General features: G+C 39.3%; 1 long non-coding RNA gene across 5 annotated transcripts in view; it reads right to left on the minus strand.

The window, feature by feature from the left end:
- LOC138762637 (uncharacterized) overlaps window positions 1-13,562 on the minus strand; it is a 130,075-nt gene that overhangs the window by 98,672 nt on the left and 17,841 nt on the right. For all 5 annotated transcript variants that reach the window (XR_011357003.1, XR_011357004.1, XR_011357002.1 and 2 more), the window contains exon 2: window positions 5,958-6,060. This is a non-coding gene — a long non-coding RNA (uncharacterized lncRNA). The remainder of the gene's footprint in view (window positions 1-5,957; window positions 6,061-13,562) is intronic.

A 13,562-nucleotide genomic window follows, 5' to 3' on the forward strand; every position in this document is an offset into this window, starting at 1 on the left:
TTTAACACCATTATCCCCTCAAAGCTGATCAGCAAACTCCAAGACCTGTAAGTTAACACCCCACTGCATAATTGGATCATGGATTTCCTCACCTTCAAACCATAATCAGTCAAAATTGGTATGAACTTCTCCTCCACAATCTCCATCAGTACTGGAGCACCACAGGGTTGTGTTCTTAGCCCCCTGCTCTACTCACTTTACACCTACAGACTGTATAGCTCAGAATGACAATAACCACATCTACAAATTTATTGACGATACCACGGTAGTGGGTTGTATAAAGGAAGGGGATGAATCAGCATACAGATGGAAATTGAAAACTTGGCTGAATGGTGCACCAACAACATCCTTGCACTCAATGTCATCAAAACTAATAAGCTGATTGTTGACTTCAGGACAGGAAAGCTAGAGGTATACAATCCAATGATCATTGGGGTATTAGAGCTGGAGAGGGTGAGCACATTTAGGTTCTTGGGAGTCACTATCTCAGAGGATCTTTCCTGGACCCAATACACTAATAGCATCATGAAGAAAGCACTTCAACGCCTTTACTTCCTCTGGAATTGCAGAGGTTTGGTATGATACCTGAAACCCTGGCTTTTTGTTTTACAGAGTTGTGGTGGAAAGTGTGCTAATTGGCTGCATCAAGGTCTGCTATGGAAACACCAATACCCCTGAGCATAAAGCCCTCCAAAAGGTAGAGGACACAGCCCAGGACATTACCAGCAAAACCCTCCCCATTATTGAGTACACCTACCAACAATGCTGCCGCCAGAGAGCAGCAGCAATTATCAAAGACCCACATCACCCAGCACATACGCTGTTTTCGCTGCTGCCATCAGGAAAGAGGTATAGGTTCCACAAGACTCACACCACTAGGTTCAGGAATAGCTGCTACCCTTCTACCATCAGAATCCTCAATGACAAAGTCAATCAGAGACTCTTTTAAAGACTCTTGTGTACTTTATTGATTGATTTTTTTGTTCCCTCTGTATTGCACAGTTCGTTTACCTTTGTTAATGGTTTACAGTTATTTTTAAACATGTTTACCCTGTGTAGAGTTTATTTTTGCACTACCAATTAGGGGGAATTTTCCACACAAAAAAAGGAATCTCAGTGTTATATGTGATGCCATGCAATGTACTCTCTGATAATAAACATGAATCTGAACAGACAAGAAGTCAAAACTATTCTAAACAAGAAGTCTAAGTCCTATAATCTTCTATCATTGAATATAATTCTTGTAGCAGTTCAATGAACCACAGGAACATCATGTATTCTGCTGCCCAGCAGCCATGCTTAGAACTTACCGTACAAGCTCATCTTTGGATTTCAGCATATGAATGAGTTCAAGTCCTTGGGTTGGGTGAACCTGTTTATCTTTCTCACCCAGTATTATCAGAACTGAAGTCAGTGGCGGATTAACCATTAGCCTGAGTAAGCTGAAGCCTTGGGGCCCAGAGGGTATGCCCTTAGGTTTTAGTGCTTACTCAGTTAGTTAAGGATAGGCACCTGACGCTTGGTCTCTACATACTGCATCTGTGCCTGCGTGGGAAAAGCCAGCAGTAGTGTTGGCATGGCCAGAGTTGGCGTTGTGCCATTATTAGGGTGACACAGGGGGTGTGGTCTCTGGGAGCTGTCAGCGGCAGGCCAGCGGCATCGTGATGAAGAATCAAGCTTTACCGTCCCAACAAACTATTAGATTTTTAACATCAATTGGTCAGATGCTGATTTGAATTTTTATATTTTTTTAAATTAAGGATGATTGGTTGGGGGGTGGGGGAGGGGAAGGTTAGGTTGAAAAGCAGCTCAACTCGCCCAAGATAGTGCCCGGAAGCAAACACTTAACTAATTAGTGGCACTCTGGTGGACACCGTTGTGATTGACTGAGAGGCCACCTCACTGAGGTCAGAGAGGTGGCTTCTCTGTATCACCCAGGATCCGGTCCAGTGGTGCTGTGCCAACAAGTGTGTCATTAATTACTTAACAAACTAGCTGCTTTGACTCAGGCTTTGTGTGCTCTGGGTGAGCTGCTTTAAAAATGAAACCTCCACAGGCAGTTGAGCTCCCAGTCCCCGATCCTCCACCTTCCTCAATTCCTCCCACCAGCAAACAATTAGATTTTTTAATGTCCAATTCGGTCAGAGAAATGTTAAAAATCTAATAGTTTGGTGGTTAGGAAGGTGGAGGATTGGGGGTGGAAATCCTGACAAGCATAACACAACCAGGGCTGGCAGCTGAGGCACTGAACTACCAGTGCCACTTCTGGGATAGATTACACAGGTAGTTTGGTGTCTCAGCTGCTGGCCCGGGCCGTGCATCATGGTCTTGAGGAAGCCTGGGCTCCTGAACTCTTCGTGTTATATTCCAGCATATGCCCAAAACCCTGCCCCAACAAGACACTCTCTTTTGCATATCAAATGAACATCTCAACACTATTTAAATATTCTGTGCAGCAAAGATATTACTGAGTTGTGATGGATAATAATATGGAATAAAAGGGCTGTTATAATTGATTCATAAACTTGTCTTTATGATATTTTATCATGCATGTAATGATATATAGTACTAAGTACAACATTATTATAAATATTAAAGTCGTCGTACTTCTCCTCTAGTTGCTCAATCAAGGCTCAAGTCTCACGACGTTCACCAAATCAGCAGCAGGGTCTCTGGCTCTGCCAATCCCAATGCTAACTGTCAGTCAATGCTCACACTGTGCATTTGAAAAAAAAAATCACATGCATGTCTGAGCCTGAGGTCTTTGGGATCTTCCTCCTGCTGCAGAGCACGGGTCATCAAGCATGCAGCATCAGCATCGGTCATGGGGACAAATGATTCAAATGGACTCTCTGCCAGACTGCCAGCCATGGGAGTGGAGTAAATGATCATTTTAATTATTTTATTCACGGTGATTAAATTATGGACAACAGAACAGTTGCTGGAAATTGGAACGTACCCAGAGTTTGCAAACTGCAATGGTCACTGAATGGTTGGAAGGCGGGGGCATTGTGGCTTGTTGTTGTACAACGTCCACTGATGACTATTGGTGTCCCCGTGCCTTTGCTCCACTAATGGTTCTATCTATGGATTTGTCATGGCTTTTCTGTGCTGTTAGCTATAGTGTGCATTCTATGCTTCTATATGGCCGTTCTGTGCTGTAGTATTCATTCAGTGGTTTAATGGTTCTATCATGCCTGTCTTATGTGCTCTCGTAGTGTTATGGTTTAATGATTCTATCATATGGAATAAAAGGTCTGTTATAATTGATTCATATAACTAGTCTTCATGATATTTTATTATTAATGTTGTTATATCCTAGTACCAAGTACAACATTACACATATTAGTGTATTCATACTTCTCCTCTAGTCACTCAGTCAATACTCATGCTGCGCGTTTGTAAAAATCATGCGCAAGTCTGAGCCTGAGGTCTGCAGCATCTGCCTCCTGCTGCTGAGCTCGGCTCATTATGCATGCATTTTCAAACTACTACTGGCAAAAAGGCACCCCACTACCAGCCCAACCGCTCCCATCCTCATGCACCCCTCTCCACACTGGGCTATTGCCACCCAGACCATTGACAGTGAAAGCAGCATGGATAAGAGAACTATGTTGGAAGGTGCTCCACTGTTGGCTTCTGGACAAGCTGGTGGAGGCAGGATCTTTCTCCGTGTCAGATGTATTTAGATCAGTGGTTCTCAACCTTTAATTTTCCACTCACATACTACTTTAAATAATCCCTTGCTAACTACAGAGCTGTTATTCTATGGCATAGGATGTCGCAGGTGCTCTGTGGTTAGTAAGGGATTATTTAAGGTGGTATGTGAGTGGAAAAATGTTGAGAACCACCGAGTTAGATAAACTCTTGAAATGAGATGGAAGACCATACAGTGCAGAACGTGGCCTTGAGACAGCATCAATATGGCAGGCCAAAGGGTTTTCCTTGTGCCACCGTTTGTGCTGAGGATCCTCTGTGCTTCCACTGGCAGCCAGAGGGGGCGTTCTAATGGGGTCAGGGGTTTTCATCTCATCATGGTGGATCAGAGCGGAGTGGCTGATGAGCCATGGATCAAGGTGAGCAGGAAGGGACAATGAACACGGCAGTCCAGATGACTGGGAAAATCTGGAGAGGCCTCATGGTTTGGCAGCGTCCATGCAGAACAATGGTGTCAATGAGAGGGTAAGGGTGAGGGGAGGAGAGCAGGGAGTGTGCATTTGGAATTAATTCACCTATTCTCTCCAAAATGAACAGCAAAATTGCAATAATAACCAAAAGAGTGGTAAAGCTTAGAACAGCTTTAAAGATTGAAAATGACATGACCTACATCCAGACAAAATCATCTTATGATGAGAGAGAGTATAAGCTTCAATTTAAATAGATGAATCTTCCATTTAAAACACAAGCATTGGAAGTACAACCAATTAAAAGTCATTCCCCCGCCCTCCCTATTTTCTTCCAAAATTAAATTTACCACCACAACACTCCAATTTGTCCTCAAGTTCAGAGAGAGCGTGAATGCCCACCCCCCTCCCACTCTCCCCATGACGCCAACCCTGGGGGGTGCCTTACTAAAACTCAGCCTAGAGGCATGGGTGGTAGTTAATGTGCCACTGAATGGACTTGTTCTCTGAGGTACAAAAATGTGAAAGTACAGATCTATCACCAATGTATATAGTGTATATAGTTACAGTATCTAGACTGTGCTTACAGCGATTGGCTGAGAGCTAAGCCACGCCTACTGTTTGGGCCTTAAAGGGTTGTGTCCCGAGCCAGGTCGGATCATTCCGGACTGGTCGGCCACCTGTAAAGAGCTCCTGTCTTTTGCTAATAAAAGCCTTGGTTTGGATCAACGTCTTTGATTCTTTCGACGAGCTCTACAAAAAAGTAACGCATTTACAAGCATAACAGATAGAAATCACTGCCACTAACTGTGAGCATTCTAACACTTTAATTAATTTAAAATTGAAATAGAATTAAATTGATTCCAACCCCACTCTTTCCATATCTGTTCTTGTCATTTCTCACTCTTCCCATATCTGTTCTTGTCATTTCTCTGATATAAAAAAATCTTTAATAGGAGATGTAACTTGTGGTAACCAAGAATTTTATTTCATTGTTTTAAGTTGGTAGTATGGTCATTGGCTTTATTCTAATGTCACAGATTTTCTTTTACATGGAGTGAACATTACTTCAGGAGAAATATTGTATGGAAGATCAATCAAACGTGGTCTCTTCAAAACAGAGCCAAAGGGATTTATGTTAAAAATATCCATCAATATTTTATGATGCATTTAAATAATTTAGGTGATTAGTATAGTAATTAACTGATTAATTGGAAAATAGCTATTAAAGGATTCTAACATCTGGGCTTTGGTGTGTGGGACATACTGCATCATTCATGCATGTAATTAATCTAACACACTGGTCTGACAGACACTATCTCAATTAGTTATTTACCAAGAGAGATAAAGACTTCATAGTCCACTTTCCCTTTGAATGAAAACTAACAGACAGATAATTAACGATATATTGTCATTGTGGCAATAGTTTAATTATACTAAAGAAAAAATCCACAAAGGTTTATCAAAAAAGTGCTTCCCCCCACCGCCCACTCCCCTTTTTTTTTGCATTATTTTCATGGCAGCTTGCTTCCAGGACAATATCCTTTGAGAACATGAAAAAGAGACACAGATGTGCTATACATCCTTTCTGTCCTCAGCCTCTGTATGTTAAGATTATTTTTCAAGGATGACACACCTTGTGGCCAATTTTTGATCACTGAGAAAAGTGCTGTAAGGTTTGATGTACAGTAAGCAGTCACAAATACCTGTACTGCTCTTGGACAGTGATGTTTACACTCTACATGACACTTCTTAGTTAAACAGAGGATAGATAGTACTCTGGATATTGTAATGGTTTTTAGTTTGCATTAATTATTGCAGTTTCCTTCTTACCTGAGAAATATATATGATGGATGACTTCCTCAACACTGTAGTCAACATGGACGGAGTGCACAACTGATCTGCGGCAAGATAAAATACAGCTTACACCATGGTCCTATTGGGAAGACACCACAAAATATTGATCAATTGACTTGTTTTAAAAATCAAGGATGGTGAAAATGATAGACATAGAATATTACAATACAGTACAGGCCCTTCATTCCACGATGTAGTGCCGACCTATGTTAACCTACTGCATAGCAATCTAATTTTACCTTTCCTCACACCCATAACCCTTTATTTTTCTTACATTCTCATGCCTATCAAAGAATCTTTTGAATGTTCCTATTGTACCAGCCTCCACAACCACTCCCAGCAATGCATTCCAGGAACCCACCATTCTATGATTGAAAGATTTACCTCTAACATCTTCCCAAAACTTTCCTCCACATCTTAAACAGATACCCTCTGGTATTTGCTACTGTCACCCTAGGAAAAAGGTGTTAGCCATCCAATCTGGTATACCTGCATTAATTCATCTTCCTTCATTACTCGAAAGAAAAGCCCAGTTTTAGCCCTGTCAACCTTGCTTCACATAACATGTTCTCCAATCCCAGCAACATTCTGATAAATTTCCTCTGCACATTTGCCAAAGTATCTACATCCTTCTCATAATGAGGTGACCAGAATTGCATGCAATACTCCAAGTGTGATCAAATTAGAATTTGATGGAGCTGCAACATTACCTCATGGTTCTTGAGCTCAATCCTCAACTAAGAAAACTAACTCACCATTTTCCTTCTTAACCACCCTATCAATTTATATTACTATCTTGAGGGATTTATGGACATGGATCCCAAGATTTCTCTGTTCCTCCACACTGTTAAAAATTCTGCCAATAACACGTACTCCACCTTCAAGTTCACACTTTCAAAGTGTATTGCTTCACACTTATCCAGATTGAACTTCATCTGCCATTCTCTGCCCAACTTCAAATCAAGGTCTGCCATATTTGACTGTTTCTGGGTTCATACAACTTGAAGCCCTGTTTTCACATGATGCCAGCCATAAATGACATCTTCTTTGAATTTTCCTGACTCGTCTTAATGGGTCAATGCATCTTTCATCAAGCAAATAAATAAAAAATAAATCAAAATGGATGACCAAAAATAAAAATGTCAGCTTTCATAATCGTTTGGAGAAGCAGACTAATTGTTGTGCAAATTGCACAATGCAATTAGCATAGCCAGTATCCCCAGTCTCCAAGACAATTGATTTTTTTTTTGGAAAATTTTATTTAAGAATTTTACAAAATATTACAAAAAAAAGAAAATACAAAGATACAAATACAGATATATAAAAAAGGAAGAAAAATATAAAAAGAAATAGTAGTAATGATAATATCCCCCCCACCCCCTTCCCTCCCTCTACTAACTTCATCATCTTAACTTCCTCCCCCACCCCTCAGAGCCTTAAAAAAATTATACGTTTAAAATTAATCAATCTGCCAACTCTTTACATAACTCTGACTTAAGATCAATAACCATACAATCCAAATATAAACTCCACATTTTAACAAAAAAAGAATAATTATTTTGCAAATTGTAAGTTAATTTTTCCAAATATAAACATGATTGAAATTCATTATGCCATTTTTGTATATTCAATTCCACATTATTTTTCCAAGTTATCACTATACATTTTCTTGCAACTGCTAACCCTAACCGCAAATATGCCAATTGTGGCATCAACCAATCCCAAAGTAACAGCATTCATATAACCCAATAAACACATCATTGGATCCATTTGCAAATTGATTGTAAATAAATCTCTCAAAAATTTAATAACTTTTTCCCAAAAAAATTTAACTTTCTTACATGTCCATACACAATGCACAAAAGTACCTGTGTTTTCTCCACATCTAAAACACAAGTCTGTTGGACTAAATCCATATTTTTTCAATTTCTCAGGAGTCAAATATAATTGATGAATAAAATTATAATTAACCATACTATATCTCACATTAATTAATTTTGTAACACTATCAATACACATATTTGACCATTCCTCCCAAGACAATTCAATATCTAAATTTTTCTCCCATTTCTCTTTTGTCCTATATAACCCAACTTTATCCATCTTTTCTTGCAACAATCTATACATATACAATATAAATCCTTTCATTTCCTTGCCAACCATTAAAATCTCAAACTTAGATTGACTTGGTAAAATTAAATCTTTACCAAATTGTATTCACAAAAAAATCTCGAACTTGATAATAAGCAAAAATAGAATTTGCAGAAATACCAAATTTCTCTTGTAATCTATTAAATGTAGAAAATTTACCCACCTCAAAACAATCTTGTATAATACTGATTCATTTCAGTTTCCAATTTTTAAAATAATGATTATTTAAAGAAAACAGAATTAATTTATTCTGATACAATGGTGATTTAATCAAAATTTTCCCTTTAGAACCTATAAGCTGATCCTGCTTATACCAAATATCCAGTATATGTCTTAATACTGGTAAATTATATTTTTGTAACAATAAGGGATTCTATTTATAAATAAATTGACTCATGTATTTTTTGAAAATTTGATCCAATTTGACTTTAGCCCAAGCCAGTGATCATTGAACATCAAACAACCTATTAATGAATTTCAACTGTGCCACTTCATAATAATTTTGAAAATGTGGAATTGAAGTCCTCCCCATTCATACTGCCATGTTAATTTATGCATATAGACCCTAGATAATTTACCCTTCCATAAAAATATTCGAATTACTTTATTTAATTCTTTAAAAAATTTCTTCAGTATCACACACAGAATAGATTGAAAAAGATATTGTATACAAGGATAAATATTCATTTTTATACAATTTACTCTTCCAATTAAGGTTAATGGCAAATCTTTCCATTTCTGTAAATCAATTTTAATCTTATTCAACAAAGGTATATAATTCAAAATATATAAGTCCTGATATTCTTTATTAACTATAACACCTAAATATTTAATCTTATATGACCATTTAAATTTAGTAACCTGTCTACAATCTAAATAATCCTCATTTGATATCGGCAATATTTCACTCTTCTCCCAGTTAACCTTATAACCTGACAGTATGCCATATTGAATGTAATAAATTTTGCAGCACCCTCAAGGATTCTTTAGGATGTGTTAGATATATTAAAACATCATCAGCAAACAAATTAATCTTATATTCTTGTTCACCTACTTTAATCCCTTTAATATCCAAATTTTGCCTAACAGCTTGAGCTAAAGGTTCTATTACCAATGCAAAAAATGCTGGTGAAAGAGGACATCCTTGTCTAGTTGATCAAAATGTAAAGGCCGATGAAATCAGACTATTCGTCATTATTTGTACTCTAGGAATAGTATATAAAGCTTTAATCCAAGTAGCAAAGATCGGTCTAAATTGAAATTTTTCTAAAACCTTAAATAAAAATTTCCACTCAACCCTATCAAAAGCCTTTTCCGCATCCAACGCCACAATCATTGGTTGATTAACTTGTTGTCTAGCAGCATTAATTATAGAAATTAATTTAGTGACATTATCAACTGAATATCGACCTTTTATAAATCCAGCTTGGTCAACATGTACTAATTTTGGCAAATAATTAGCCAATCTATTAGCTAGTACTTTCGCAACAATTTTTTAATCTACATTTAATAACGATATTGGTTGATAAGAAGTCTCCCATACTGTAAAAGGGCTGGATGGCTTGGAATTTGTAAATTTGTTCAAGAAAGTTTTCTAAGTCAATATATAGAGGTACCAACAGGAGGGAAAGCAATACTAGATCTCCTTTTAGGGAACGAGACAAGATAGATGACAGAAGTATATGTTGGGGAACATTTTGAGTCTAGTGATCATAATGCCATTAGTTTCAAGTTAATTATAGAGAAGGATAGATCTGGGCCTTGGGTGAGATTCTAAATTGGAGAAAGGCCAATTTTGAGGAAATGAAAAAGGATCTAGAATGTGTGGATTGAGATCAATTGTTTTCAGGCAAGGGTGTGTGAGGTAAGTGGAAGATCTTCAAAGATGAAATTTTGAGAGTACAGAATTTGTATGCTCCTATCATGATTAAAGGCAAGGTTAGCAGATATAAGGAACCTTGACATTCAAGGGATATTGGGGACCTGGTTCGGAAGCAGGTATAGGCAACATGGAGCAAATGAGGTTCTTGAGCACAAAAAAAATGCAAGAAAAACCTCAAGAAATAAATTATGAAGACAAAAAAAGAGATACAAGGTTGCTTTGACTTACAAAATGAGGAAAATCCTAAAGGTTTCTACAGGTATATTAAGAGCAAAAGGATAGTAAGTGACAAAATTGGTCCCTTTGAAGATCAGAGTGGTCGGCTTTGTATGAAGCCAAAAGACATGGAGAGATCTTGAATGTTTTTTTCCATCAGTATTCACTTAGGAAATGGCAGAGTTGTGGGAAGTAAGCAAAACAAGCAGTGAGATCATGGAGCATATACAGATTAAAGAGGAGAACGTGCTTTCTGTCTTAAAGCAAATAAGAATGAATAAGTCCCCATGGTCCCTCAGACCTTGAGGGAGGATAATGTAGAAGTTGCAGAGGTTCTGGCAGAAATATTTAAAATGTCCTTAGCCATGGGTGTGGTGCTAGAGGATTGGAGGGTTGCTCACATTGTTCCATTGTTTAAAAAAGGCTCCAAAAGTAACCCTAGAAATTATAGGCTGGTGATTCTAATGTCAGTAATAGGTAAATTATTGGAAGGTGTTCTAAGATTTTGGATATACAATTATTTGGATAGCCAGAAACAGATTAGGGATAGTCAACATGTCTCTGTACATGTTAGGTTGTGTTTAAACAAACTTAAGCCCCTTTCACACTTGTATCTCACTAAATTGGCTGTTCAGTATCCTGGGATAGGAATGGGAGTTTGGCTTTTCACAGGACCACTCCTAACTGGGACAATGAATGCTTTCACACTTGCAAGGACCCATCCCCAGGGGTAGAACTGTTCTACCTTCTACTGGTAACATCAAGACACATCGAGTGATGGTGGACCTGCCCTAAATCCTGATCAATGTATTAACTTATATTTGAACATAATTAATCATGCATAATTATAACATAATAAAGGTTTATGTACAGCACAGTATGAGCACTTCACCTCCTGCTGTTGTTGTGCTGACCGATATAAATCTTTATAAGGGACCATGGGAAAGTGCGAGCAATAAATAGTAATAGCAGACAATTGTTAAACAGGTTGGGAAAGTCGGTAGTACTATTGCATAAAATTTAAACAGAGTGGGAAAGTTGGTAGCACTATTGCGTACTATTTATAAATACCATGGGAAAAAACGACAGTGGACCTGCCCTCCCAGAATTCCATACAGCAGAGAAAGGGCTGAATGCCGGGCTGCATACATGAAATGTTTGGCCTGGAAGTCAGCCTGAAGAAAACTGAGGTCCTCCATCAGCCAGCTCCCCACCATGACTACCAGCCCCCCCATATCTCCATCGGGGACACAAAACTCAAAGGGGTCAACCAGTTTACCTATCTCGGCTGCACCATTTCATCGGATGCAAGGATCGACAACGAGATAGACAACAGACTCGCTAAGGCAAATAGCACCTTTGGAAGACTACACAAAAGAGTCTGGAAAAACAACCAACTGAAAAACCTCACAAAGATTAATGTATACAGAGCCGTTATCATACCCACACTCCTGTTCGGCTCCGAATCATGGATCCTTTACCGGCATCACTTACGGCACCTAAAACGCTTCCACCAGCGTTGTCTCCGCTCCATCCTCAACATTCATTGGAGCGACTTCATCTCCAACATCGAAGTACTTGAGATGGCAGAGGCCGACAGCATCGAATCCACACTGCTGAAGATCCAACTGCGCTGAGTAGGTCACGTCTCCAGAATGGAGGACCACCGCCTTCCCAAGATCGTGTTATATGGCGAGCTCTCCATTGGCCACCGAGACAGAGGTGCACCAAAGAAGAGGTACAAGGACTGCCTAAAGAAAGCTCTTGGTGCCTACCACATTGACCACCGCCAGTGGGCTGATATCGCCTCAAAACGTGCATCTTGGCGCCTCACAGTTCAGCGGGCAGCAACCTCCTTTGAAGAAGATCGCAGAGCCCACCTCACTGTCAAAAGACAAAGGAGGAAAAACCCAACACCCAACCCCAACCAACCAATTTTCCCTTGCAACCGCTGCAACCATGTCTGCCTGTCCCACATCGGACTTGTCAGCCACAAACGAGCCTGTAGCTGACGTGGACATTACCCCTCCATAAATCTTTGTCCGCGAAGCCAAGCCAAAGAAATAAATACATGAAGCATTCATAGAGGGGTTTCTCTGCCACATGGCATTCCGGAAAGTCAGGCCCATCATTGCTTTTTCCCCCCATAGTCTTTATAAATTGTGCACTATAACGCTACCAATTTTACGCACGCTGTTTAAAAATTGTCCACTATTGTTATTTATTTCCTCTCTCTCTCTCTACCACTGCAACTTTCCCATGGCAAAGTTTATACCTTCATTTTAATCGTTTCATCCTGCATACGTGCAAAAACTTGGGTCATTTCAATCCCACAATGCAATTACTCCTTTCACACTTGGCTGAATGCAACGCCAGTGTCCGTAGACACTGTGGATTGTACTAGGAGTTGAGGCCGTCAATCCCCAGCGTGAGATGACGTCATCTGATGCTGGCATGGAGCTGATTTTCTTTCACATTTAGCACTTTGAAGGCCAATTGACGTTTGATTCCTGAGATCAGGAAGGGATATAGAGCTTTTGGAGAAGATTACCAGGAGAGTTGACAAAGGAGAGGCTGTGGATGTTGTCTCCATGGACTTTAGTAAAAAGCCTCCTGCATGGGAGGTTAATGAGGAAGGTTCAGACACTAGGTATTCATGGTGAACTGGATTCGACAATGGTTGAATGTGAGAAGCCAGAGAGTAGTGGTGGATGATTGCTTTTCAGATTGGAGTCCTGTGACTAGTGGTGTCCCTCAGGGATTGGTGCTGGGACCATTGTTGTTTGTCATCTGGATGATAATGCGGTAAATTGGATCAGCAAGTTAGCTGCTGATACTAAGAGTGGAGGTGTTGTGGCCAGCGAAGGTTTTCAAAGCTTGCAGAGTTATCTGGATCATCTGGAAAAATGGGCTGAAAAACAGCAAGCAGACAAACGTGAGGTGTTGCATTTTGGAAGGACAAACCAAGAAACCAAGAAAGGATGTACATGGTAAATGGTAGGGCAATGAGGAGTGCAGTAGAACGGAGGGACCTGGGAATACAGACACATCATTCCCTGAAAGTGGCATCACAGGTGTATAGGGTTGTAAAGAGAGCTTTTGGCATATTGGCCTTCATAAATCAAAGGAATGAGAAAAGGAGCTGGGATGTTATGATAAAGTTTTATAAGATATTGGTGACATCAAATTTGAAGTATTTGAAGTGTGAAGTTAATAAAACATTAAACACAAGTTTATCAGGTAAACTTCTCCGTGGCTTTTTATTTTCCAGTTTCCCTTTGTTCTCCTGCTTGTGTTCTTATCTCTCTCTCATACCACGCGACTTCCGGTAC

The sequence above is a fragment of the Narcine bancroftii genome, chromosome 5 (assembly GCF_036971445.1).
Source record: "Narcine bancroftii isolate sNarBan1 chromosome 5, sNarBan1.hap1, whole genome shotgun sequence".
NCBI classification, from domain to species: Eukaryota; Metazoa; Chordata; class Chondrichthyes; order Torpediniformes; family Narcinidae; genus Narcine; species Narcine bancroftii.